Here is a 26,889-nt window from a genome sequence, read left to right as displayed (position 1 = left end):
ATCAGTTATCATCACCAAGGCACATTACACTTCTCCCAATATAAAAACTCTATCAAGAGGAGGGGGTAAGAGATCAACCGAAGGACTTGTATGCATGCATTTAAGCATAACCAATGGACGCAAGACACTGGGGGGTAGGGGAGGCTAGGGGATTGTCAAGGGCGGGGGAAAAAAAAGGACACATATGTAATACCCTTTGTAATACTTTAAGCAATAAAATAAAATAAAATAAAATAAAATAAAATAGAGAAGAAAAGAAAAAAAAGAGGAAAAGATCAAGTTCCTCATTTTCTTCACAATGTACTGTTGACCTCTCTTCTCCCAACTCCACCCAAAATGGAAACACTGACTTTTCCTCTGAAGTGGAAGTTCACCCCTTAGTGGTAACCAATTGCTGAAAACACCAAGGTTGATTTTAAGGCCAACACTTTAAAAAGAATATAAAATAGTAAACTGTATTAATTTTTAATAACAAAAAACATAGCCCTAACTGGTTTGGCTCAGTGGATAGAGCGTCGGCCTGTGGACTGAAAGGTCCCAGATTTGATTCCGGTCAAGGGCATGTACCTGGGTTGTGGGCACATCCCCAGTAGGAGGTGTGCAGGAGGCAGCTGATCGATGTTTCTCTCTCATCGATGTTTCTAACTCTCTATCCCTCTCCCTTCCTCTCTGTAAAAAATCAATAAAATATATTTAAAAGAACAAAACAAAACAAAAACAAACAACAAAACCCCCACCAAACCTATCTGTGAACAGCTCAGCGTGGTAATCAGAGGAGAAAAATGATTTCAACCAATTTCCTACATTTCCAGAACATAGTGGACTCTAGCTGTGTTCCATATTGCTTTAATAAAATAGTCATCAGCTGATGTTTGTTGTGAAATGCTTGTTAATTGGAGCTTTTACTTTTTGTTTTGTAATTTGGCTCATAATTCCTTTTGCCCCTATTTGATCTAGAGCTTTATCGGCAGGGGTCATTCGATGACATTTGGTTATTTAAAAATACTTCCCTGCTGGGAAGAATTCATCCTGGCCTCATCTGAAACACCTGACTCTTCTAGAAGATAAATGATTCTTGAATAAGATTGGGCTGGGAGTGGTGAGTCAAGAGGTTAAGGAAAGACAAGAGAAATAGTTGGGTTCCAAAACATTTGCCCCAATAAATCAAGCCTGAATCACCTATCAAAAAAAAAATAAGATCAACAAAGTCCCTTTACAAACATTGCCTTATTGTCAACAAAAAATAGCTGAGGGCCAGAATTTTTGTTATTAAACAAAAAAATGCTTTAACAAGGTTAAATATCTTCCTCAGAATCACCATATCTTGTTTTCCTCTCCAAAGAATTTTGCATACTTCCAATTTGTCGGTGGCACATGGGAGCTCCAGGGACAGAGAAGTGTCCACATACAGGCAAAGATGGCTTCCCAGTGTGGTGGGGTGTGCAGGCTCCACAACCAGACTCTTTGGGTTCACAATCATGACCTTTGCGTATCTGCTGTGGAAACTTGGACAAGTTTCCTAGCCTCTCTGTGCCTTCGTTTCCTGTCTATAAAATGTACTAATATCCATCTCTGAGTCCTCTCCTGTCAACGATCCCCAAGCTCAATAAATGTTGGCTATTGTTCTTATATGGGGTGTCCCAAAATTCACGCAAGATTTGAATTTTGCGTGAGCATTAAGAACAACAACAAAAATAAAAGCCTAATTTTACTTGGTTTATTGAATCAGATTCTAATATCTGTTGCCCTTTGATGTCAATCCTTTCAATTTGATAAGCATGACCAAGTACCAATGATGGCCCAGGAGCAGGGACAATGAAGTCCAATGAAGACCATGGCTTTGTGTACGTGCCAGCAAAGCCGTGGAGGCCATTGACCTGATGTGCTATTCCATATGTAATCCTAGACTCTATACTTTATGAATCAATAAAAAATGTACAATGTTTCTTTTTTTTATTGCTTAAAGTATTACAAAGGGTATTACATATGTATCCATTTTATCCCCCCGCCCTAGACAGTCAAAAATGTACAATGTTTCATTATAAACCTGTGTTTTCTATCAAAATTACTTCTTGCGTGAATTTTGGGGCACCCTATATTTAAAAATGGAGAAAGAAGAACGACATAGAATCTGAACATAACATGGCGGTTTTATGTGCCAAAAGCTCCCGCTCCAACACATTGGCTATTTATCATCGTGCCATGTCTGACATGGAGCCACCTGAACCCCTCCTTCACTGATTGCTACCCTGCATTACCCCTGCCTTCTCCCATCCCATATCCCTAGAAGCTGTTCTTTACCACCTTCAAGATCACCTTAAGGATAATCCGAGAGTCAGTCATCCAGGAGGATGTCATGAGCTGTACAAGGCTCATTGGACGCCTCTCCTCTTGAATGTCTTCCTTTAACCTCCTTTGTAAGGCCTGGTCCCCATTTAGAGTGACTTCCAAGTCTGACCATTCCCTGTCATTCTAGCATTGGTCACAGCTCAGCTAATTCCACGGTAGAGATTTCTTTATCTGTTTTTCGCCAGAGCAGTGGTTCTCAGCCCGGGTAGCTTTGCCCCCTAGGGGACATTTGGCAAGGTGTAGAGTCACAATGGGGGGTGGTGTGGGGTGGGGGTGGAGGGGTACTACTGGTTATCAAGTAGGGAGAGACCAAGAATATGCTAATCACCCTCCAATGCACAAGGCATACCCCACAATGAAGAATGAGCCAGCCTTGAATGTCCACACTGCTGAAGATGAGAAACTCAACTCTAGAAAACAGGCCAACATGGAATCAGGCTGTGTGTCCAGAACTTAACATATACAAAGAATGAGCCTTTGGACAAATCTAGATGTCTGTGTGCATTTTAAAAACCAAATTGAGAAAGAAAAAACAAGAGTTCAAATCTTCAAGTTGGTCAACTTGATATGGGACCTCATACAAGGGAGTTTCCACTTCCTGCACCAACTGCATCAGCAAAATCTAAACAGTTTGGGGAGCCCTAACCAGTTTGGCCCAGTGGATAGAGCGTCGGCCTGCGGACTGAAGGGTCCCAGGTTCGATTCCGGTCAAGGGCATGTACCTTGGTTTCGGGCACATCCCCAGTGGGGAGTGTGCAGGAGGCAGCTGATGGATGTTTCTCTCTCATCTATGTTTCTAACACTCTATTCCTCTCCTTTCCTCTCTGTAAAAAATCAATAAAATATATTTAAAAAAATAAAATAAACAGCTTGGGGCGTGGCCCGCGTGTTAAAGAAAATCTGCCTGGCGAAGAGATGGTGATTAAGTCAGCTGATGCCTCTAATCAAAACCATTCCTCATAAATTCAAATAGTTATTTTCATAAATTCAAATAGTTATTTGCTCTTTCAGAAGATACTTAAAAGTGAGAGTGTCACTTGTTTCTTGAAGCTTACTCAAAAGTGGTTGTGTTACCTGAGTAATGAAGAGGAGAAAGATAACCAGACCATTAGCCATTACCGTAACTACTGAATTAGAGCTCATTTACTTTGTCTGGGAAAAGCCCTATTTTGGGATTTGCTTGAATTTGGCAGGATAACAAGAAATAAGTAGTTTTGTCCATAGAGTGCGTAGGGATTTAAAATGCCTTAATTATCACGATTTTCAGAACCATCACTCTCCAACAGTATTATTTGATAAATATATATATGAAGGCTTTGGCTATAAAATTATTACCAAAAACCCCCCCACAGCCATGGAGGATATAAAGCAGTGTGCTAGCCCTAGCTGGTTTGGCTCAGTGGATAGAGTGTCTTCCTGCAGACCAAAGGGTCCTGGGTTCGATTCCAGTCCAGGGCATGTACCTTCATTGCCAGCTCCTCCCCGGCCCAGGTCCTGGTTGGGCCTCATGCAGGAGGCAACCAATCAGTGTGTTTCTCTCACATAGATGTTTCTCTCTGTCTTTCCCTCTCTCTTCCCCTCTCCCTAAAAATCAATGGAAAAATATCCTCAGGTGAGGATTAACAACAACAACAACAACAACAAACAGTATACTACATATAGGTAGAGGAGATCCACTTTGATTGAGTGCAGACCTTGGGTAACCTATTTGGGGAACCCAAGACATGAAACATCCTATCTGTACAAATATCAAATGCAAGACACTCTTCCAAGTGCAATCAAACCGCTCCCCTCGGCCCCCGGACCTCACACATCAGGAAAACAGCTATAAGTCCGCATCAGCTCAAGGCCTCTCTGTCTAGGGACCTTCTTTTACTGTCTACCTGGGCTGAGTGCTCAGGCCTCCTTGTTTCCAGGACGTTCATGCATGCCTGCATTTCAAGCAACTACTTGTTTCTTCTTTGGTCTCCCCACTAGCTGGCAAGCTCATTGAGGCTGATTTAGAAAAATACCTGGGAATGGGTGGGTGAGCTTAATATCTGCTCACGGAACCATGATTAACATTAAAAACCTATCATACTGTAATATAAAGTTAACTAGAGGCCCGGTGCACAAAAATTTGTGCACTCGGGGGGGGGGGTTCTCTCAGCCCGGCCTGTGCCCTCTTGCAGTCTGGGACCCCTTGGGGGATGTCCACCTGCTGGCTTAGGCCCGCTCCCTGGGGGATGTCCACTTGCCAGTGGGGAGCAGGCCTAAGCTGCAGTCAGACATCCTTAGCGCTGCTGAGGAGGTGGGAGAGGCTCCCGCCACCACCGCTGTGCTGGCAGCCATCAGCCTGGCTTGTGTTGAGCAGAGCTCCCCGTGTGGGAGCGCTCTGATCACCAGGGGGCAGCTCCTGCATTGAGCGTCTGCCCCCTGGTGGTCAGTGTGTGTCAGAGTGACCAGTCATTCCCAGTCGTTCTGCTGTTAGGGTCAATTTGCATATTACCCTTTTATTATATAGGATGATTACAACCACATCAAACATTTGCTCTTATTATATTCTAGGCATGTTATTTAAGCACATGACATATACCCCTCATTCAATTCTCACAACCTTAGAGAGGAAAAGTTGTCTCTATCCCAAATTCACAGATGAGGAGTTGTCTAAACTTTACACTTTAAAAAGAAATGAGGTACTTCTCAAAACACAAGCCAAGCCCTGAGCCAAGATTGGCGTGGCTCAGTCCTGTTTTTTACGAGTGCCATTTGAAAGGTAAACTAATTTGTCATCTGCCTCTAGGCTCCTAACTAAAACAACCTGTATCTATTTTTAACAGCAAATATGAATTCAATTGGATCAGAGTAGTGAAGCTTGTCTCCTTTTGTTACTTCATTTTTCTGGCCCGTTTGACCTCCTAAGGATGCGCTAAGAAGCTAATTGTAAAAAAAGATCCTCAAGAACCCCTAACCCAGTGGTTCTCAACCTTCTGGCCCTTTAAATACAGTTCCTCATGTTGTGACCCAACCATAAAATTATTTTCGTTGCTACTTCATGACTGTCATGTTGCTACTGTTATGAATCGTCATGTAAATATCTGATCTGCAGGATGGTCTTAGGCAATCCCTGTGAAAGGGGCGTTCAACCACCAAAGGGGTCGCGACCCACAGGTTGAGAACCGCTGCCCTAACCAAATAGCTCCTCTGCAGTTGTGATGAACCACCACAGTTGGGGAGGAAACCTCTGCAAACATGGGCATGTATCACCACACAATGGGGCAGCATTGCCATGGCAACCAGGAGAAACCCACACAGCCCAGCCCTGGGTGTGAACCTGGCCATGAACAGTCCTCACTCCTTCCTTGGTTCCCAAAGATGAACTAAAACCAAATAAATGCAAGTCCAAGTCCACAGAGGAACTGCGAGGTGCTGTCTTTTTCTCATTGATTCGGTCACAGAAAGCTACAGTGGGAACGAATGATGTCTTGTTAGAAAATCCAGGCCTTGGCCCTCCATGACCTTCCCTCCCAGGCAGCCCATTGAACACATGTTCAGCCCTTACAGAAAAGCCATTCCCAGTGACATTGTGGAGTTCACTAGGATGACTAGAATAGGAAGGCTGCTGGTATATTCTTAGCATGACACGGAATCAGAATGAATTGGCTGGCGTACTCTCTCTACCTGGCATTTGATGCCCAGATTCAAATACATAAAAAGGTTCAAATATTTCAACAGCTTCCTGCTTTGTAGCTTCTACAAATGTTAGCTGTCAAGGCTGCAGTTCAAGCTGGCTCCTTCCACAGGCCCCGACCAGGAAAGGAAATGTTTGCGAATGTGCACAGCTGCAGGCATAACAAACTCCGGCTCAGAAGGTTCACAAAACCCCGCTTCTGCCCTGGAATGATGAGCTCGGGCTCAACCTGGGTTCCACACGGAGTTTCTTTATTAATGTGAAAACAGGCACAACAGAACAACTTCAAGATTTCAAAAATGATTCTTTTTAAAGACAGCTGTAGATTTGGAAAGTACACAGGGAACATTGCTAAAATGTGCAAATCCTAGCAACAGGATTTAAAAAGACAGTTGGAAAATAAAGGGGGATTTTACTGCCTGTGTGGCTCATTTTTCCAAAGGTAGAAAGAAATGGCCCGACTGCAGTGGCTCAGTGCTTGAGTGTCGACCTATGAACCAGGAGGTCATGGTTTGATTCCTGGTTAGGGCTCATGCCCGGGTTGCGGGCTCGATCCCCAGTGTGGGGCATGCAGGAGGCAGCCAATCCATGATTCTCTCTCATCATTGATGTTTCTAGCTCTCTCCCTATCTCTTCCTCTCTGAAATCAATAAAAATATATTTTAAAAAGAAAAAAAGAAATGTACACATGTGTGTACGATAGAGGGAGAACTCTGCAAATGCGCTGAAGTAGCCTCTCACAGAGTCCAAGTAAAAGATGGCTGATCTGTAGGAAACCTTGGGATTCCACCTGCTTAAAATTAAAAAACACTCCGCAAATAAACTAATGTTTAACACAATACTGTCTTGTTCCTATAGGAAAGGTTCAAAGAAACTTTTTCTTGTAGTTCTATAAAGCCAGCAAGTTCTCTAAGATCTATGAACACTTTCATAATATTCTAAATGAATAATAAGAAAAGGGGGGTGAGGGCATGAGTGGAGGGGATAGGGGGTAACGTGGGGATAAGGACACATATGTAATCACTTAATCAATCAAAAAATAAAAATAAATAAATAAAATGGGAATGCTGGAAAAAAAAAGAAAAGATAGATTTTGAGGTTCTTTCTATGAAATCATAAAAAAAAAAAAACTGGAATCATAAAAAATAAGGTTTGCACCAGAGGCTGTAAGCAGGAGAACCAAGGCGCTCTGAGCCAACCATCTGCCTGTGCTGCCTGGAGTGGCCGCCAGGAAAAAGTCCAACCCTATTTTGTGGTTTCACGTCAGTGCTCATGCTGCTTATAGATGTCATGGGATCTCGACCCTTCATCATATTGATGGGAAGGGCAATGTTTGTTCTTGTCCCAAATGTCCCTCATTCTGTAGTTCCCAAGGACCCAGACCCCAAGAGAGGCTCACAAGCAATGATGTTGCGTCTCAGTTCCGTCATGGACCAGCCAGGTGACCCTGCCATCACCCAATCCACTCTCCCCCTCAGTTTCTTTCTTTTTAAAAAAAATATATTTTATTGATTTTTTACAGAGAGGAAGGGAGAGGGATAGAGAGTTAGAAACATTGATGAGAGAGAAACATCGATCAGCTGCCTCCTGCACCCCCCCCGACTGGGGATGTGCCTGCAACCAAGGTACATGCCCTTGACCGGAATCGAACCTGGGACCCTTGAGCCCACAGGCCGATGCTCTATCCACTGAGCCAAACTGGTCAGGACTCCCCCTTAGTTTCTTTATCTGATACAGAAAAGCACTGTACTAGAAGGCCACTAAGAACTATGCAACAGCAACATGATAAGCCAATCATTAAAGTCACATTGCAGTGATTTTAAAATACTGAGAAAATAGCCCAAAAGAAAGGTGCCGAAGAAACAGTGGGTCCTCCCCGAGACCTACTCTCAGTTCTCACCAAAAATATGCGTGTCCTGGCAATGATCTGTAACATTCCGGTCACCCTGGCTCAAAGGCTCTGTGCCTTCTCCTACAGCAGCGGTTCTCAACCTGTGGGTCGCGCCCCTTTTGGGGGTCGAACGACCCTTTCACAGGGGTCGCCTAAGACCATCGGAAAACACATAAAGAATTACATATTGTTTTTGTGATTCATCACGATGCTTTCATGATGTTCAATTGGTAACCATGAAAATCCACCCTGCATATCAGATATTTACATGACGATTCATAACAGTAGCAACATGACAGTGATGAAGTAGCCACGAAAATAATGTTATGGTTGGGGGTCACCACAGCATGAGGAACTGTATTCAAGGGTCGCGGCATTGGGAAGGTGGAGAACCATTGTCCTACAGCAACAGGCAGAGACATCTTAAGTGTCAGCTGAACCATCTGAACTTTGAAGTCGAAAGAGACACAAGTGCTGAACCAAGTGGAGTGCATCCCTCCGAAGCTATTACTTCCCTTACTCTTTCCTGCTTGTGTCCGCCTTCCCGGATGCATCCGGGGTTAGAAACCCAGAAGTCTTCCACTTCCTACTGCCTTGGGCCCTGCCTTGCTCCAAGCACAGAACAGAGCCTGAAAGACACACCCACCCGTCTCTTCTTACCTCTCCAGGGTCCTTACACCTCAGCAGCAGCAGCTCCAGGCAGAACTGACTCCCCATCCTCCCCACACAGAGCCCTGTCCAGTGTGGGAATGGAGGAGGCTGGAGAGAGGGAGGCAGACTCCCAGCTGGAATGCGTGCCTGGAGGTCCTGGGAGGGACGAGGCCCGGGGTCACTCTGATCCTCTGAGTCAGACACCCTGGGGAGCTCTCAGCTCGCAAAGGCCTCCCTGGGCACACAAGACTGAAAGGCACTGAGCGCTTATTGGGGGGAAAGTCTGAAGTAACAAAATGGATGTAAATGGGTACAGAGACTTACGCCAGTTTACGGTAAATGGTAGGCATGCCATCTGAATTCTGGACAGAACAAAGAATTTAAATGCAACGCTAAGTCACATGTCTGATAAGAAACTTGTATCAAGAATATATAAAGAACTCTTACAAGTCAATAATCAAAAGACAAGTAACCCAATTTAAAAATGGGCAAATGTTCTGAACAGACAGCTCTCTGAAGAAAACATTCAAATGATCAATAAGCACATGAAAAGATGCTCGACATCGTTAGCCATCAGGAAAGTATTAGTCAAAACCACAGGAGATACATCACACCTAACAGGATGGGAAAAGAAATGTTGGTAAGGAGGTAGAGAAACTGGAATTCCCATACCTTGCTGGTGAGGATGTAAAATGCTTTGGAAAAACAGTTCGGCAGTTTCTCAAAATGTTAAACAGAGAGTTCCCAAATGACCCAGCAATCCCATTTCTAGTTATATACTCAAGAGAATTGATGAATGGGTAAATAAAATGTAACATAGCTATCCAATGGAATATTAGCTACGAAAGGGAATGAAGTACTGATTCACGCTACAGCATGGACGAACCTTGAAAGCATCATGCTAAGTGAAAGAAGCCCGGCACAAAAGACCACATATTGTATGATTCCATTGATATGAAATATTCAGGACAGACAAATCCATGGAGACAGAAAACAGATTAGTGGTTGCCAGGGGTAGGGGGACTGAGGCAGTAATTATTAAGAGGAAGGGAATTTCTTTTTAGGGTGATGAGACTGTTCTAAAATGGATTGTGGTGATGGTTGTACAACTCTAAATGTACCATTAAATTATACACTTTAAATGAATGAACTGAATAGTATTGAATTATATCTCAATAAAGCTGTCATATTAAAAATAAAGTGCTAGCTCTATGCCCTTGCTACAACCTTTTTTCAATTACATGGGGCTCTTCTGAGGTAATCATTACTACTACAGATTCGCCTATGTGGCTTTGGCAGGGGCCATGGTGAGGGGGAGTCTCCACGGAACATGGAGCTGGCCCCTGGTGCATCGGGACCCTTGTCCTCACCTTCTTTTCTAGGCCACTGATGACAAGAATTCGGTTCCAGCTTTGGGGTTTAGCCCATTCCTCCCTGACTTCTTTGGTAACTCCCTTCCCAGCACATCCATGGCTCCCATTTCAAACTTACAGTTGTACCCCATGTGGCCGCCATCTCCGAATAGATTACATGTGACTTGAGCACCGTGGGCCCTCCCTGCTCAGTGACTCCTCATGGCTGAAATTCAGCAGTCAATTGTTACCTCTTACCTCTAGGGGCTATTCTGCATTTTCACTATTATAAGTAAAAACTAAAACAAAATTAGCAGGTGATGCCAATGAAAGAAGCAATGCAATAAAGAGAATACCACAGTGGTCATTGGGTCAAAAGAATTCAACATTCTAGCCCAGCCAGCGTGGCTCAGTGGTTGAGCGTCGACCTATGAACCAGGAAGTCATGGTTTGATTTCCGGTCAGGGTATATGCCCAGGTTGCAGGCTCAATCCCCAGTGCAGGGGGGGAGGGGTGCAGGAGGCAGCCAATCGATGATTCTCATTATTGAAGTTTCTATCTTTCTATCCCTTTCCCTTCCTTTCTGGAATCAATAAAAATATTTTTTAAAAAAGAAAAAATTTCAACATTCTTATATAATTTTATATAAGAGAACTATATTAGAGTTACTAACATACTTTATTATTATTTATATCTTATTTTCCAATTACAGTTTACATTCAATATTATTTTGTGTTAGTTTCAGGCATACACATAGTCGTTAGACAATCATATACTTTACAAAGTGTTCCCCTCAATATTTTAGGACCATATATTTTAATTATCAATATTCATTATTATTGTTTGTTTGTTTTCACATTCTACATCTTTCCAAATATGCTTGGGCACCATGGACCAATGCCCATGAACATTATTTTCTTAATGATAACTGTTTCATCCTGCCCCATGCTCAAGATTTGAATCAATTTATTCTGCTTTCTCTTAAAGTCTTTTTTAAAATATATTTCTTTATTGATTTCAGAGAGGAAGAGAGAGGGAGAGAGAGATAGAAACATCAATGATGAGAGAGAATCATTGATCGGCTGCCTCCTGCACACCCCCTACTGGGGATTGCGCCTGCAACCCAGGCATGTGCCCTTGGCCAGAATCGAACCTGGGACCCTTCAGTCCACAGGCTGATGCTCTATCCACTGAGCCAAGCCCGCTAGGGCTCTTAAAGTCTTAAGAGAAAGGTGTGCTAGTGGCTACAATTAGCTACAATGCACAGTGCGTGACATTTGTCACACTTTGGATCATCATGTAATTTTTGCCTATTCTAGATTTGTCTTAAAAATGTCAACCTTTAACAGTCCTTAAAATTATTCATTTTTAAAGTGGTTACTATTGCCCTCTCAAGCACATTGGTGGAACTAAGAAGGAGTAGACTTTTCCATCTGAGAATAAGCAAGGAAGCAAATGAATGTTCCCAAAAGACCCGCCTGTGCTCATTCTGTGCTGGAATGTCCATACAGGCCTTTTCGCAAACACACTTGAGTGCTCAGAGGAACATGCTATGTTACTTTTTAAGGGAAAAAAGTGGGGGGAAATCAAAGGGTTTAACAATTTTCTTCACTGGCTTACATTCAGGGACTCTGAAAATTTGGCCACTGCTCAAGTTTGTGAATTTCTATGGAAAATGAACTGTGTTTGGCAAGCTCGACCAAATATGAGGCTGATAAAAAAAAATGTTTCATGTTTTCTCAAGACCTTATGCCACTGACTGTGTGGGATGGAAGAACTGTCCAAATGTCCATTTAAACACCGTAAATAAATTATTTTCTATAGCCATATGAATTAATAAAATTCCATTGATTTCAGACCAGGACTTGAACTAAACTTTCTTTGAGTTTTCATTAGGAAGTGTTTCCCCCGAGAACATGAACTTCAGATTAGGCAAGCTGGGTTCAGTAGAGTCCTGTTTCAGAGTCAGAAATCTGAATGCAATACTTTATGGAGAATTGACTGAAAATTCAATTGACAGGAAGGTGGTTAGGAAGCAGGTTTTGAGCTAAAAAGAAAAGGATTAGACCCTGACCAGTTTAGCTCAGTGGATAGAGCGTCGGCCTGAGGACTGAGGGGTCTCGGGTTCGATTCTGGCCAAGGGCATGTACCGTGGTTGCGGGCACATCCCCAGTGGGAGGTGTTCAGGAGGCAGCTGATCGATGTTTCTCTCTCATCGATGTTTCTAACTCTCTATCCCTCTCCCTTCCTCTCTGTAAAAAATCAATAAAATATATTTTTAAAAAAAGAAAAGGATTAGGCCAAAAGAAAGAAAACATTATTGTAACAGCGCAAATCATTACATAAAAGAACACTGTGGTGAGTTCTGCTGCAAAGTTTATGACTTGTGAATATTATCTCCAAACCAGTCATCTCTGAGTTTTATAGACTTGGCTGTCCAACGGCCTTCTTGACCCTTCATCTGGTATCTCAGGGTCATCTCAAACTTCACTTATCCACTCTTGAACTCTTGGCTTTCCCTCTTGGCAAATGTCTTTGTATCTAAGCCTCCTGCATCTTAAGAGGTGTTTATAAGCATTTATCTCAGTGCCTGGTATGCACACCTGCTTCATAAATGCTGTTGATGATAATATTGATGATGACTGATGATGATGAAGATGACGATTTTCATGCACCCAATTTAGTTGAGCCAGAAACCAAATAGTTTTACTTTTTTCTTCTCTTCACCTCATGCCCCACATTTAATCCATTCCCAGGTTCTGTCAATTCTGCCTCCAAAATAAACCAGGAATCCAAACCCTCTCCTCCAACTCCACTTTCACCATCCCATCTCCAGCCTCCATCGGATTTCTTCTGAACAAATTTAGCAGCCTTCTAAACCAGTGGTCGGCAAACTGCGGCTCGCGAGCCACATGCGGCTCTTTGGCCCCTTGAGTGTGGCTCTTCCTAAGCCTTAGGAGTACCCTAATTAAGTTAATAACAATGTACCTACCTATATAGTTTAAGTTGAAAAACTTTGGCTCTCAAAAGAAATGTCAATCGCTGTACTGTTGATAGTTGGCTCTGTTGGCTAATGAGTTTGCTGACCACTGTTCCAAACAAACAAACCGTATCCATTCTTGCCCTTGCCCAATGAATTGTCCATGGAGGAAACCAGAATGATCTTCTGAAACACCAATTTTCATTACTAAGATGTACATAGTGCGCATGATGTATTTATTAAATATACTAAGCAACCTTATGAGGTAGACTGTTATTATTTGCATTTTACAGGTGAGGAATTGAGCGAAGAGAGATTGATCATGTCCAAGATCACTCTGCCTCTAAGAATCAAATTCAGGATTTAGTCTGTCTCCAGAGCTCAGTGTTCAACTTCTATACAAAGTACCATGCCACACGCAAACTTAAAAGATAGATGCAGAGACATAACAGCATAGAACAGACTGAGGAATCTCAGAGAGAAGGTGGGGGTGGGGCTGGAGTAGGGGATGGAAAGAGATTAACCAAAGAACTTGCATGCATATATGCATAACCCATGGACACAGACAATAGTGTGGTGAAGGCCTGGGGTGGGGGCTGGAGCACGGTGGAGGGGAGCAATGGGGGGGGGACATCTATAATACTTTCAACAAGAAAGATAAATTTGAAAACAACAACAAGTGCGCAAAGACTGTCACTTCACTTCCATTGTATGTAGAATAAAATCCATGTGCATTGGACTTCCCCCTGCCAAGATCCTGGGCCTACTTCCTCCGCCTCCCTTCTCATGCCTTTCCCTTTCTTCCGGTTCTCCTGACACTCATGGACAAGGCCAGCTTGGCCCTGCACAGGGGGCTCTGCCCATGCTGCTCTCAGTGGCCGAACCTCTTTCTAGGCCAGCGGTTCTCAACCTGTGGGTCACGACCCCTTTGGAGGTCGAACGACCCTTTCACAGGGGTCGCCTAAGACCCTTGGAAAACACATCCATAATTACATACTGTTTTTGTGATGAATCACTATGCTTTCATGATGTTCAATGTGTAACCATGAAATTGGGGGTCACCACGACATGAGGAACTGTATGAAAGGGCCACGGCCTTAGGAAGGTTGAGAACCGCTGTTCTAGGCATTTTCTCCTGGCTGGCTGCTCCTCCTTTACCCTGGATCCCACCCCCTCAGTAAGCTTCCCTGCCTTCCCAATCATCCTGTTGGTTTTCTTCTCAGCACTTATCTCAGCTTGGAATTGCTTCCATGTGTTTGTTTGTCTACTGACTGTACCTCCCACTGTTCTGGAAGCTTCACAATAATAAATACTGTTTATGACTATATTTCTACTATCTAGCATCATGCCTTCTACGTAGTAGACGCTGAGAAAATTTGATAAAAGATCATATGAAGAGCCCTAGCTGATTTGGCTCAGTGGATAGAGCATCCGTCTGCAGACTCAATGGTCCCGGGTTCGATTCTGGTCAAGGGGACATGCCCGGATTACAGGCTCGATTCCCATTGTGGGGCGTGCAGGAGGCAGCCAATCCGTGATTCTCTCTCATTGATGTTTCTAGCTCCCTCTCCCTTCCTCTCTGAAATCAATAAAAATATATTTTTAAAAAAAAGATTGGAGGAAGACACGTATACTTTGGTGATATGAAATATTGACCTTAGATTCTCCAAGTGAGACTGCAGGATCAGAATCACCTGGGGATGCTTTTTTTAAAAACATTTTTTATTGATTTCAGAGAGGAAGGGAGAGGGAGAGAGAGAGAGAGAAACATCAATGATGATGAGAGAGACTCATTGATCGGCTGCCTCCTGCACATCCCCTACTGGGGATCGAGACTGCAACCAGGGCACGTGCCCTTGATCGGAATCGAACCTGGGACCCTTCAGTCTGCAGACCAATGCTCTATCCACTGAGCCAAACCAGCTAGGGCCTGGAGATGCTTTTTATCAAACATAGAATCCCAGGACTCTGTGTTATTTTAAACATTTACCTTTGAGGGTTATCACCTAGTTGTCTATAGAATTTTTATAATTTTGATTTTGACATGATTTGGCCATGAGTAACTCATATAATTCTTGTCTGGCTGTGCTTTGAAGTAATCATTGTAAATTTTCAGGAATACTTGCTAAGAGAGAAACATGTATATCATAACTTGCTTTCACATGTGATAAGGTTGGTACAAATATTCACTGACCAGGAAATTGATATCTACCATGTCTTCAGATATGTAGGTAAGCATTTACATGATTACCTTGGGACCCATGGTTTCCTTTTCCGCTTGCAGACGTATGTGTGGGATCCTGCAAAGTGTGTGGTGCTTGGGCCCCGTAACGGGTATAATGGACAAACTGGACCCGCTGCAGTCCAGTACCAAACTGACCACAATGAAACTTCCGGAGCTTGGAATTTGAATTTCAAATCTCAGAGGGAGGGCAGGGGTGGGTGGGTGAGTGGGTGGGAAGAGATCAACCAATGAACTTGTATGCATATATGCATCACCCATGGACACCTTTGTGGTGACGGCCTGGGGTGGGGGGAGGGTGCTGGCCAGAAGGGGTCAATGGGGAAAAAGGGGATATCTGTAATCCTTTCAACAGTAAAAATTTGTAAAAAAATAAAATGAAAGAAAAAAATAAAAACTTGCTAAGAAATCTTTACACATGAAATTTGAAAGCTACTTTTTTCTTTTTATCTACACTTATGGCTATTGTTTTAGAAAAATATACAGCTGTGCCCTAAGCTGTTTGGCTCAGTGGATAGAGCGTCAGCCTGCGGACTGAAGGGTCCCAGGTTCGATTTCGGTCAAGGGCATGTACATTGGTTGCGGGCACATCCCCAGTAGGGAGTGTGCAGGAGGCAGCTGATCAATGTTTCTAACTCTCTATCCCTCTTCCTTCTTCTCTGTAAAAACTCAATAAAATATATTTTTTTAAAAAAAGAAAAGAAAAATATACAGCTGATATCAATTTTTACTCTTTAAATTTGTGGTATAATTCTGAGAAATCCAAGATGTTTCCATCAAGGGAAAACATACACTATTCATTGCTGTTAAGCTCACTAAGTCTCCAGAAATTCCAATGACCAATAACGTTTTTGGTCAAAGACATCATCTTTGGTTACTGTCTTTTTTTTAAAACAAAATATATATATTTTATTGATTTTTTACAGAGAGGAAGGGAGAGGGATAGAGAGCTAGAACCATCGATGAGAGAGAAACATCAATCAGCTGCCTCCTGCACACTCCCTACTGGGGATGTGCCTGCAACCAAGGTACATGACCTTGACTGGAATTGAACCTGGGACCCTTGAGTCCACAGGCAACGCTCTATCCGCTGAGCCAAACCGGTCAGGGCTGGTTACTCTCTTTTGTTAGCCTGCACATCCATATGGAAATAAAGGGACAGGCATTCCTCGGTTTGGAGGGGAATGATGAACCATTTGGCCAGATGGAAAGCTTAGCAAGGTAAGTCCCATAACTTGTAGCTTGACTATGCTTTAAGCCAGGGGTGGGGAACGTCCGGCCCTCGGGCCATATGAGGCCCACAATATCTTTTGGTCTGGCCCTGCCAAGGCTTTAAGGCAGCGGTTCTCAACCTGTGGGTCGCGACCCCTTTGGCGGTCAAACGACCCTTTCACAGGGGTCGCCTAAGACCATCCTGCCTATCAGATATTTCCATGACGATTCATCACAGTAGCAACATGACAGTGATGAAGTAGCAACGAAAATCATTTTATGGTTAGGGGTCACCACAACATGAGGAACTGTATTTAAAGGGCCAGAAGGTTGAGAACCACTGCTTTAAGGGTGAGTTAATTAAATGTTTGACCAAGTGGAACAGTCTAATTTTTAAGTGGATCATTTTGTATGGCCCGCGAATGATGTTATAAGTATCCAAATGGCCCTTGGCAGAAAAAAAGGTTCCCCACCCCTGCTTTAGACTATTAGTGGAGAATGTTAAGAAAATGAAAATGGAAGCGTGGAAGAGGCTTCCTGGATTGCTCAAAAGCAGGGGAGGCTGTTTGTTTCTCTTTTAAGGAAAGATACGTGACAGCAGAACTTAAGTGAAAGAGGAAAACAAAACAACAAGCAAACATTCAGCCCTGCTCGTGATGTTAAGCAAATAAATGAGGTAATAAACTCCACCCCTGTCCATAACCCTGCCTCCCAGTTCCTTCCTCCCAGTCTTTCTTTTTAAAAAAATATATTTTATTGATTTCAGAGAGGAAAGGAGAGAGAGAGAAACATCAATGACGAGAGAGACTCAATGATCGGCTACCTCCTGCACGCCCCCTACTGGAGATTGAGCCCGCAACCCGGGCATGAGCCCTTGACTGGAATCGAACCCAGGACCCTTCAGTCCACAGGCTGACGCTCTATCCATTGAGCCAAACCAGCTAGGGCCTCCCAGTCTTTTTGAACCCACTTCAGTTAGGCTTTTGCTCCCACCATCCATCAACACTGCTCTTCCTAAAGTTATCAATGACCTTTACATTGCTAGATCCTCTGATCAACTACTTCCTAACTGTAATGTTGCTACTGTTATGAATCGTCATGTAAATATCTAATATGCAGGATGGTCTTAGGCGACCCCTGTGAAAGGGAAGGGTCATTCGACCGCCAAAGGGGTCGCAACCCACAGGTTGAGAACCACTGTGCTAGAGCTACAAGACAAAAACCCTTTTCTCCCTACATGTCAGGGCTCCTCCGCCTCAGCACTATGGGCAGACTGGGGTGAATCACTCTCTGTTGTGGGGACTGTCCTAGGCATTGTCACAATTTTAGACGCAATTCAGGCCTCTACTCACCAGATGCCAGTAGAATCTCCTCATTTGTGACAACCCAGTATGTCTCCAGATGTTGCCAGATGTCCTCAAGTTTGCGACCACTGGCTTAAACCATAGATTTATCCCCAAACTGTCAGTCTCTCTCAATACCAGCTTAGAGGTGCTTGCAGCGGTTCTCAACCTGTGGGTCGGGACCCCTGAAAATCCATCCTGCAGATCAGATATTTACATGACGATTCATAACAGTAGCAACATGACAGTGATGAAGTAGCCACGAAAATAATTTTATAGTTGGGTCACAACATGAGGAACTGTATGAAAGGTTCGCAGCATTAGGGAGGTTGAGAACCCGCTGGTAGAGGAACAGCAAGTGCAGAGAATTACAGGAAAGAGCCAGAGCCACTGGATGGAACGCACCACACCTGTGGGATTTTTGGTGCCCCCGCCTCTGCCGATTCTAATTACAGTGGGGCCTTGACTTATGAGTTTAATTTGTTCCAAGACCGAGCTCGTGAACTCAAATTACTCTATCAACTCAATGCAAAAAATCGGCCGAGAGACAGCTGGTATCTCAAAAAACTCGTTAGTCGGGACACTCGTAAGTCAAGTCCCCACTGTACTGAAGTGGTTTAAGTGGGGTTTGCTGTTGCCAGCCAGGGCCATCAAAGCACACGGCTATGTTCCAGGGCGCCCTAGAGCTCGGAGTGATGGCCCCGGTCCCACCTCAGGACAGGACTGCGTGCGTTTCCTTTTATATGCAGAGCAGAAATCAAATGGCTTGTCTTTCCATTTGCTACTTGCTGCGTTTTTCACACTTTTAATGGAATTGTAGACTTTCAGAGCAGGAAGGGGTTTTCAAGGGAGGAGAATTAAGCTCAAACCAATATCTGTGTTTATCTTCAGAGGAAGGCTTTCAGAAGGGGAGTAAGCCCTGGGCCCCCACATCTCAGGAAAAGAGCCATTATCCACTTCAGCACGCTTCCTGAGCATGACGAGTCAGCCGCACATCTGGTGTCAAAGCAAAGGGTGACATTTTCTCAGGCCACATGCACTTAAATATTCCCTTCTCCTTATATGGAAAGTCTGCATGGTCATAGTGCCTAAATCAGTTATCTACTCACAGTACACTTCCGGTCATTTCTGTGGGCAGAGCTGTCATTTAATTTTGACACCCAGCAGTGTGTGTCTGTGTGTGTGTGTGTGTGTGTGTGTGTGTGTGTGTGTGTGTGAAAACTGATGAAAAAATAGAGCTGGCATAATTGGTAGGCTGTGAAATTCAGGGAATAGTGGGGAGGGGGAGAAGATGAAAAAATACAAGCTATTTCTTTTATTATTTTTATAGTATCATTGTGTGTGTTCTTTGCTTATTATAAAAGCAATGCAAGCTTATAACTAAAAAAAAATCAGAAATGCAGACATAAGCAAAAGAAATAATATTAAAATAATCTACAATCCAAGAATCAATCACTGATTATGGCTTAGTGAATATTTTTCCAAATATTTTCCTACATATTGAGGTTTTCTCCCTAAATGGCATCATATTATTTTGAAATCTATAATTCATTTGAAAGGTCCCTTTTTTCAGATACTTAAGTTGTTTCTAATTCATCCCCACTGTAAATGGTGCTTCATATGAATTGTTGGCTGAAAGGTTATATATGTTCAAAAACAAAAGTGTAAGCAGCGAACACAAAAGTCATTCTGAAAAACAGACCAAGACCTAGGATATCATTGGCTTCAGCACTCTGCTACCATCCACTTGCAGATCCAACGACAGAAAGCAGCCTCAAAGAGGGCAAAAGGGAGAGAAGAGCAAGCCAGTCTCGCAGCGAAGGAAACTGCCCCGATGACAGACATAGTAGGGCCAACACTACATGAGCCTAATGGAGAAATATTTAACAATTAACCCAAAGCAGATGTGTTCACATCTGTGTTCATACTCATACCTATGCCTGTACCTATAGATGTATAGGGTGTCCCAAAATTCACGCAAGAAGTAATTTTGATAGAATACACAGGTTTATAATTAAAAATTGTAATTTTTTACTGATACATAAAGTATACAGTATAGGGTTATGTATGAAATAGCACATCAGGTAAATGGCCTCCACGGCTTTGCTGGCACAGACGCAAAGCCGTGGTCTTCATTGGTCTTCATTGTCCCTGCTCCTGGGCCATCATTGGTACTTGGTCATGCTTATCAAATTGAAGGGATTGACATCAAAGGACAACAGATATTAGAATCTGATTCAATAAACCAAGTAAAATTAGGCTTTTATTTGTTGTTGTTGTTAATGTTCACGCAAAATTCAAATCTTGCGTGAATTTTGGGATACCCTTTACCTATAGCTGTACCTGTATATTCATCCATCCATCCATCTACCCACCCAACCAGCTATCATCCATCCATCCATCCATCCATCCATCCATCCATCCATCCATCCATCCATATATCAGTGGTTCTCAAACTTGAATGTGCATCAGAATTCCCCAGAGGCTCGTTAAAGCACAGACTCCTCCACCCCCTCCCAGAGTTTCTGATTCAGCATGACTCTGACAGAGTCTACGAACCTGCATTTCTAATAAATTCCCAGGTGATGCAAATGCTTTTGGTGTGGAGACTGTACTTTGAGAAGTGCTGCCTATTCTTCTACCTGTATCTTTATCTCTATCTTGTTACCCATCTGTATTTTGGTGAACATACAGTTACCCCCACACACTGTAACTTTTATCACCATCATCTTACCTAATAATAGACAAACATGTAAATCGACCGTACCTTTGCTACGCCAACCAGCCAATCAGGAGTATGCAAATTAACCTAACAAAGATGGCGGTTCATTTGCATACTTAGGCTCCAAGCAGTGGAGTGAAGGCCTGGGTCCCGGGGGCCGGAGGAAAACCGGTGCCAGCAGCCAGGGGAAAGTAAGGCCTATTGCACGAATCTCTTCGTGCAACAGGCCTCTAGTTAATATATAAGCCACAATGTTATATACTCTACAAAACACACACTATGGTACTTTCCAATTTTCTCCACTGAATTTCATAATAAAGCCCTACCTGGTTTGGCTCAGTGGCTAGAGCATTGGCCAGTGAACTGAAGGGTCCTGGGTTCGAGTCCCATCAAGGGCACATGCCCAGATTGTGGGCTTGATCCCCAGTAGGGGTCATGCAGGAGGCAGCCAATCAATGGTTCTCTCTCTCCCTCACCTTTCCTCTCTGAAATCAATACAAATATATTTTAAAAAATTAATAACAATTTTAAGATATAACATTTATTACCACACACCTTCTTCCTCCCAGAAGAATGGTTCAAGTGTGGCACATTTCTTGTTTTTCCTTGGGTTTTCACTGCCTTTGGCTTTTAACTTGATGTATTTACATCTTAACAATTCAGATTTATTTTCCAAACAGTGAGATGAAGCAGGGACGACTCAAAGGCAGCTTCATTTTTACATTGGCCAGGCTTCTGTAAACAAGCTCTTGACTGAGAAATTTCTAATTCTCTAAACAGTCAGGGGAAATATCACACAGCCAAGCAGATGTGTTATTCTCCCAACTTCTTCTTTTGCTTCTTCAGGTTTACAATCATTGTCTACAGCACTGAACCAACCGCATTCCCTTCAAGTAAATTTTGGCTTTGCTGGATGGCAACCCTGTTAGCCATACTCAAGATGTGGTTCCAAGAACAAAGCATCTCCCAGGCAGCTCCGTGGCCAGCTTCCTCATGCCAGCTTGACGGCGCTTGATTTAAGGGTTATGTTGGCACATGTTTGCAGCATGCAGAGGGAACACAGCTCCCCAGATGCCAGCCTTTACCTAAATAAAAGCGGGGCCTGCATCTCCTCAGGGTCAAGTTAAAGAATACGGGCTGTGATGTCTCAGACCTCAGCGGGTACCAATTAGTGAGAGACAAGACATGTACACAAGAAAATGTAATTGGTAATTTTAATGGATAAACAATTGAGAAAAAGAGGAATGACGAAAAAGAGTCATCTTGCACTGGTGCAGTTGGGAAAAACTTTATATTCCATTTGTTCAAATAGTTTAGAAAAAGATGTTATTTCCCCAGAAAGCAAAATGCAGACACTGAAGAGGAAGGCAGGTTTTTACTGATGAGGTCAAAGCAAAGACTGTCTGGAACGAGGAGTTAATGTGTGACAAGAGAAGGAATAATCCCAAGAATGATGAATTTCACTAAAGAAATGATTATAAGTGACTGTCAACTGCAACCTATCACAAATGTATTTTATGGTGGGAGACAGGATAGATGGAAGAATAGGGGGAAAAATACAACAACAAAAGAAAAACTTGTGCTGTAATCGAGAAAAGGAAGATATGTGTTCTGGCCAGTTCAGAGAAAATATCTCTTTCCTCCTCAATATATCTATAGACAGATAAATAAATGAGCATGAATGTACTCAGACATACACACATTCAGACTTTATGAAATAATTCCAATTTATATATAAGATCCCGTGTTCCCATCAAGCATTCAAAATGACCCTAATTGCAAATATTTCAGTGACTAGCTATGGAATGAATGATAGAGTCAGCAAACATGAAAATAAAGCTGTCACTTGGATAAATGTGTTACAAAAGAGAGAACCCATAGACTGTAGTAACACAGACATCCGCATTTTAAAATCTATATTATCTTTTTGTTATAAAGACATGTCCAATATTAAAAGATAAGCTATCTCAAATTTTGCTATGAAGAGAATTTACTGGAAACATTGCAATAGGAGAAATGGTGACTGTTTCTAAAAGTTTTTTTGATGCAACAATTGGCCTATAGTTCCAATTTGTTTAAAAATGTGTTTTATTAGGCACAAATTTAGTTGCAAAATGATATTTTGAAGTAGAAATTAATATAAAAGATAATAAAAATGAACATTTTTTGAAATAAGTATATTTTCTAAAGAAATGTAATGCTTTAGCTCTAGCCAGTGTGTCGGTCTGTGGACTGAAGGGTCCCAGGTTTGATTCTGGTCAAGGGCATGCACCTCAGTTGCAGGTTCCTCCCTGGCCCGGGCCTTGATTGGGGCTTGTGCAGGAGGCAACCATTGGATGTGTTTCTCTCACATCGATATTTCTCTCTGTCTCTCCCACTCCCTTCCACTCTCCCTAAAATCAATGAGAAAATATCCTCAAGTGAGGATTAACAAACAAACAAACAAACAAAATAAATGTAATACTTTACTTATAAGGAATAGTGAGGTAAATGCTACTCACAAGTAATTTCTCAATAAAGTAAATGTATGAATAAAAGAATTCATTTAAAAAAATCAGTTGGTTCTCAGATCCTAGCTTGAGAACTTCAACAGATCTAACACACACAAGCTCATTTTCAAAGTAAATGTAATCCTATTAAAAACAAACGGGAAAAGATGTTATCTCAGAACGCACAGTTTAGCTACAGTCATTATAGCAGTTTCCACATTGTTCAAATCCAGGTTTTAAAAGTACAAATAAAAAACAAAGCAGTTATTCAAAACAAGTTTGCATCAGAAATTCAAAAACATCTGTCACAGGACTGAAGTCAAACTTTTTACTCCCATCATTATTGTAAACTGGCCTATATATCAAAGCTGACCCTATCTTAGTGAGAACATTTTATGGAGAAATTCTTGAAAACGAGATAAAGAAGCCATTAAGGGATTATCTTTTCTTTGTGCTGTGATGGGACATACATGAGTCAGACAGCTGGCACGCCCACTAAAACGCTGATGCCAACCTCACAGTTTCGAAACATCTCAGGTCTGTGAAACATCTCAAGAAATCGTTGCGGATGCTCAGAGAATAAGCCAGTCAGAGAAAGACAAGCATCACATGATCTCGCTCATATGTGGAATCTACTGCACAAAAGAAACTGATGAACAACATGGATCCAGAGACAGAAGCATGGAACGGACTGTCGAATCTCAGGAGGAAGACGGGGTGCATAGGAGGCTGGGTGACAGAAGCTCAACCAAAGAACCTGTATGCATAAGTGCATCACCCATGGACACAGACAATAGGGTGGTGAGGGCCTGGGGTGGGGGGTAGGGTGGGCTGGAAGAGGTCAATGGGGGAACAAGGGGGCCCATGTAATTCTTTCAACAATAAAAAATAAAAAGCTTCTGCACAGCAAAAGAAACCATCAACCAAACAACAAGAAAGCCCACTGCATGGGAGAACATATTTGCCAATGTTATCACCGATAAGGGTTTAACCTCCAACTTTTATAGGGAATTCATACAACGTAACAAAAGGAAGATAAACAATCCAATCAAAAAATGGGCAAAGGACCTAAATAGACACTTTTCAAAGGAGGACATTCAGAAAGCCAAGAGACATATGAAAACATGCTCAAAGTCACTAATCATCCGAGAGATGCAACTCAAAACAACAATGAGGTACCATTTCACACCTGTCAGAATGGCTATCATCAACAAATCAACAAACGACAAGTGCTGGAGAGGATGTGGAGAAAAAGGAACACTCGTGCACTGCTGGTGGGAATGCAGACTGGTGCAGCCACTAGGGAAGACAGTATGGAGTTTCCTCAAAAAACTAAAAATGGAACTCCCATTTGACCCAGCGATCCCACTTCTAGGAATATATTCAAGAAACCAGAAACACCAATCAGAAAGGATATATGCACCCCTATGTTCATAGCAGCACAATTCACCATAGCTAAGATCTGGAAACAGCCTAAGTGCCCATCAGTAGATGAATGGATTAGAAAACCGTGGTACATCTACACGATGGAATACTACGCTGCTGTAAAAAAGAAGGGACTCTTACCATTTGCAATGGCATAGATGGAACTGGAGAGCATTATGCTAAGTGAAATAAGCCAGTCAATGAAGGAAAAATACCACATGATCTCACTCATTTATGGATAATAAAGACCATTATAAACTGATGAGCAAAAATAGATACAGAGGCAGAGCAGCATTGAACAGACTGTCAAACTATAGCAGGAAGGTTGGGGAGGATTGGGGCGGGGGTAAGAGATCAACCGAAGGACTTGTATGCATGCAGATAAGCATAACCAATAGACACAAGACACTGGGGGGTAGGGGAGGCCGGGGGAAGGTCAAGGGGGAAAAAAAGGAGACAAATGTACTACTCTTTGTAATATTTTAAGCAATAAAAAAATGTTTTAAGAAGAAATTGTTGGGGAATTAAAAAATATATTTTAGCGAATCATCTACAGTAGAGAGTTTCCCAACCTTAGTATTCTGAACATTTGGGGCCAGATCACTGTTTGCTGTGAGGGGCTGTTCTGTGCACTGAAGGGTGTTTAGCAGCATCGCTGGCCTCTACCCACTACATTCTAGTAGCAAATACCCACTCACAATGGTGACACTGAGAATGTCTCCATACACCGGCGAAAGTGTACGGGGAGCAGCATTCTCTCAGCAAAAAGCACTCCCAGCACACATTTACACCAACTGGTTGGATCAATTGCTGCAGTAAATATTATAAAATTTTATATTCATGTAGCACTCCTTCTGTGAATTTCCCCAAGTGTTGTATGCACATTTTCATATTTAATCACAACAGACTGACAGATCTGGAGTGACTGCTTCTTAGGTATAAACATTTTTAAATCCACTAAAATATTTCTGATGCTCTTACAAAAATTTCCAAGGATTCTCATCCAGAATTCGTAATCTGGGGCTGAACCCAAAATGCGATCATGGTTTTGCATAATGCGCTCTTCAAAATGGAAGCACAGATTGTGTTCGCTTTGGAAGTAGCATGGGAAGGATGTTGCTTATGTTATCATTCAGATGAAGAAAATCTGTTTCCCTTGTTTAAGTAGAAAGTCAGTAATACTGCTGAGCATGGTACACCTTGAAAATGTAAAGATGTTGACATTAGTTATTAGATCTATTTTATATAAAGCTATAGTTTGTATTAATTACTCAGGAATCAGCTCGGGAAAAACCCTCCCTGGGGAGATTATTACAGAAATACTCAATTACAACGACCATTTAAGTGCGATTTTTGCCCTTAAAATTTGTCTTAGTAGAACTTGCTCATAAAATGAAAAACAAAAAAGTATAGGCAAAGGTTAATGGGAGGAAAAAGGGGGACCTATGTAATGCTTTCAACAATAAAGATTTAAAATAAATAAATAAATAAATAAATAAATAAATAAATAAAATAATATTTTTAAAAAGTATGGGCAAATTTTCTTGGCTAAATTTATTTAAAAATATGTGACTACATTGTTCAATGAAAATAAATCCAAAGATCAAAATGCGTATCAATAAATTATAATATAATCACTGATAATGCCGAGAAATCACTCAAATTTGACAAGAATAATTACTGAGCAAGTCAAGTGGGGACAATATGCTTCCTTCAGGAATAAAGGACAAGACAGGAAAGCTACCATTTTTATCATTTTTTTTCTACAGTGTTTCTTTCTCATGAAGATGATTCACTTATCACTAAATGGCATCATATTATCAGATCACCAGACATTTCATATACTTAAAGGCACATCAGAAAAAAAATCTTTGTTAGCCTGTACATTTAAATTATTGGTTCAGAAAATATTATTACTATGTTATTCACATTCCTCCACAGATAACCATTTCAAACCTAAATTGAACGTCTGTAATGATTTAACATTTGTCACTGAAATCATAAGGATCTAAAATATACCTCAGTTGAAAGAGGAAAATATACTAAGTCAAAATTCTCTTTTATAAAAGGTTATATCTCTTTTGCTAAGTTAGCTATTCTCAATTGGAATGACTTGGCATCTCACAGGACACTTGGGGACATCTGGAGGCCTGTTTGGCTGCCACCACTGAGGGGAGGGTGCTCTGGGCATCTAGCGGGTAGAGAGCAGGGATGCTGCTAAACACCCAACCATAACAGGACAGCGCTTTATAAGATAGAACTAGAGGCCCGGTGCATAAAATTCATGCATGGGGGGCGGGGGTACCTCAGCCCGGATTGTGAGAGGGTGCAGGCCAGGCCGAGGGACCCCATCGGTGCACCACTGCCTCCCACTGCCAGCGCTGCATCGCTGACGCCCACCATGTTCTGCGCCACCCCCTGGTGGTCAGCACACATCATAGCGAGCGGTCAAACTCCAGGCAAATTCCCGGTCTAGGGGACAATGTGCATATTAGGCTTTTATTATATAGGATGATCCAGGCCCAAATGCCCACATGCTGAATTTGGAAACCCTGCTTTGGAT

At 42.3% G+C, this 26,889-nt stretch overlaps 1 protein-coding gene across 4 annotated transcripts in view; it reads right to left on the bottom strand.

Annotated features, from left to right (window-relative positions):
* Positions 1–26,889, bottom strand: part of ARHGAP6 (Rho GTPase activating protein 6) — a 517,050-nt gene that overhangs the window by 165,207 nt on the left and 324,954 nt on the right. Inside the window, exon 1 of one of the 4 annotated variants that reach the window (XM_059680031.1) lies at positions 10,053–10,071. The exons of the other annotated variants lie outside the window; for them this stretch is intronic. The gene's annotated coding sequence lies outside the window, so the exon portion shown is untranslated. Of the gene's footprint in view, positions 1–10,052; positions 10,072–26,889 lie in introns of those variants that run through there. 4 annotated transcript variants of the gene reach the window in all.

This window comes from Myotis daubentonii, chromosome X, assembly GCF_963259705.1.
Source record: "Myotis daubentonii chromosome X, mMyoDau2.1, whole genome shotgun sequence".
Lineage (NCBI taxonomy): Eukaryota > Metazoa > Chordata > Mammalia > Chiroptera > Vespertilionidae > Myotis > Myotis daubentonii.
Note: the sequence above shows the minus strand (reverse complement) of the source record. Positions and strands in the feature narration are given on the sequence as shown.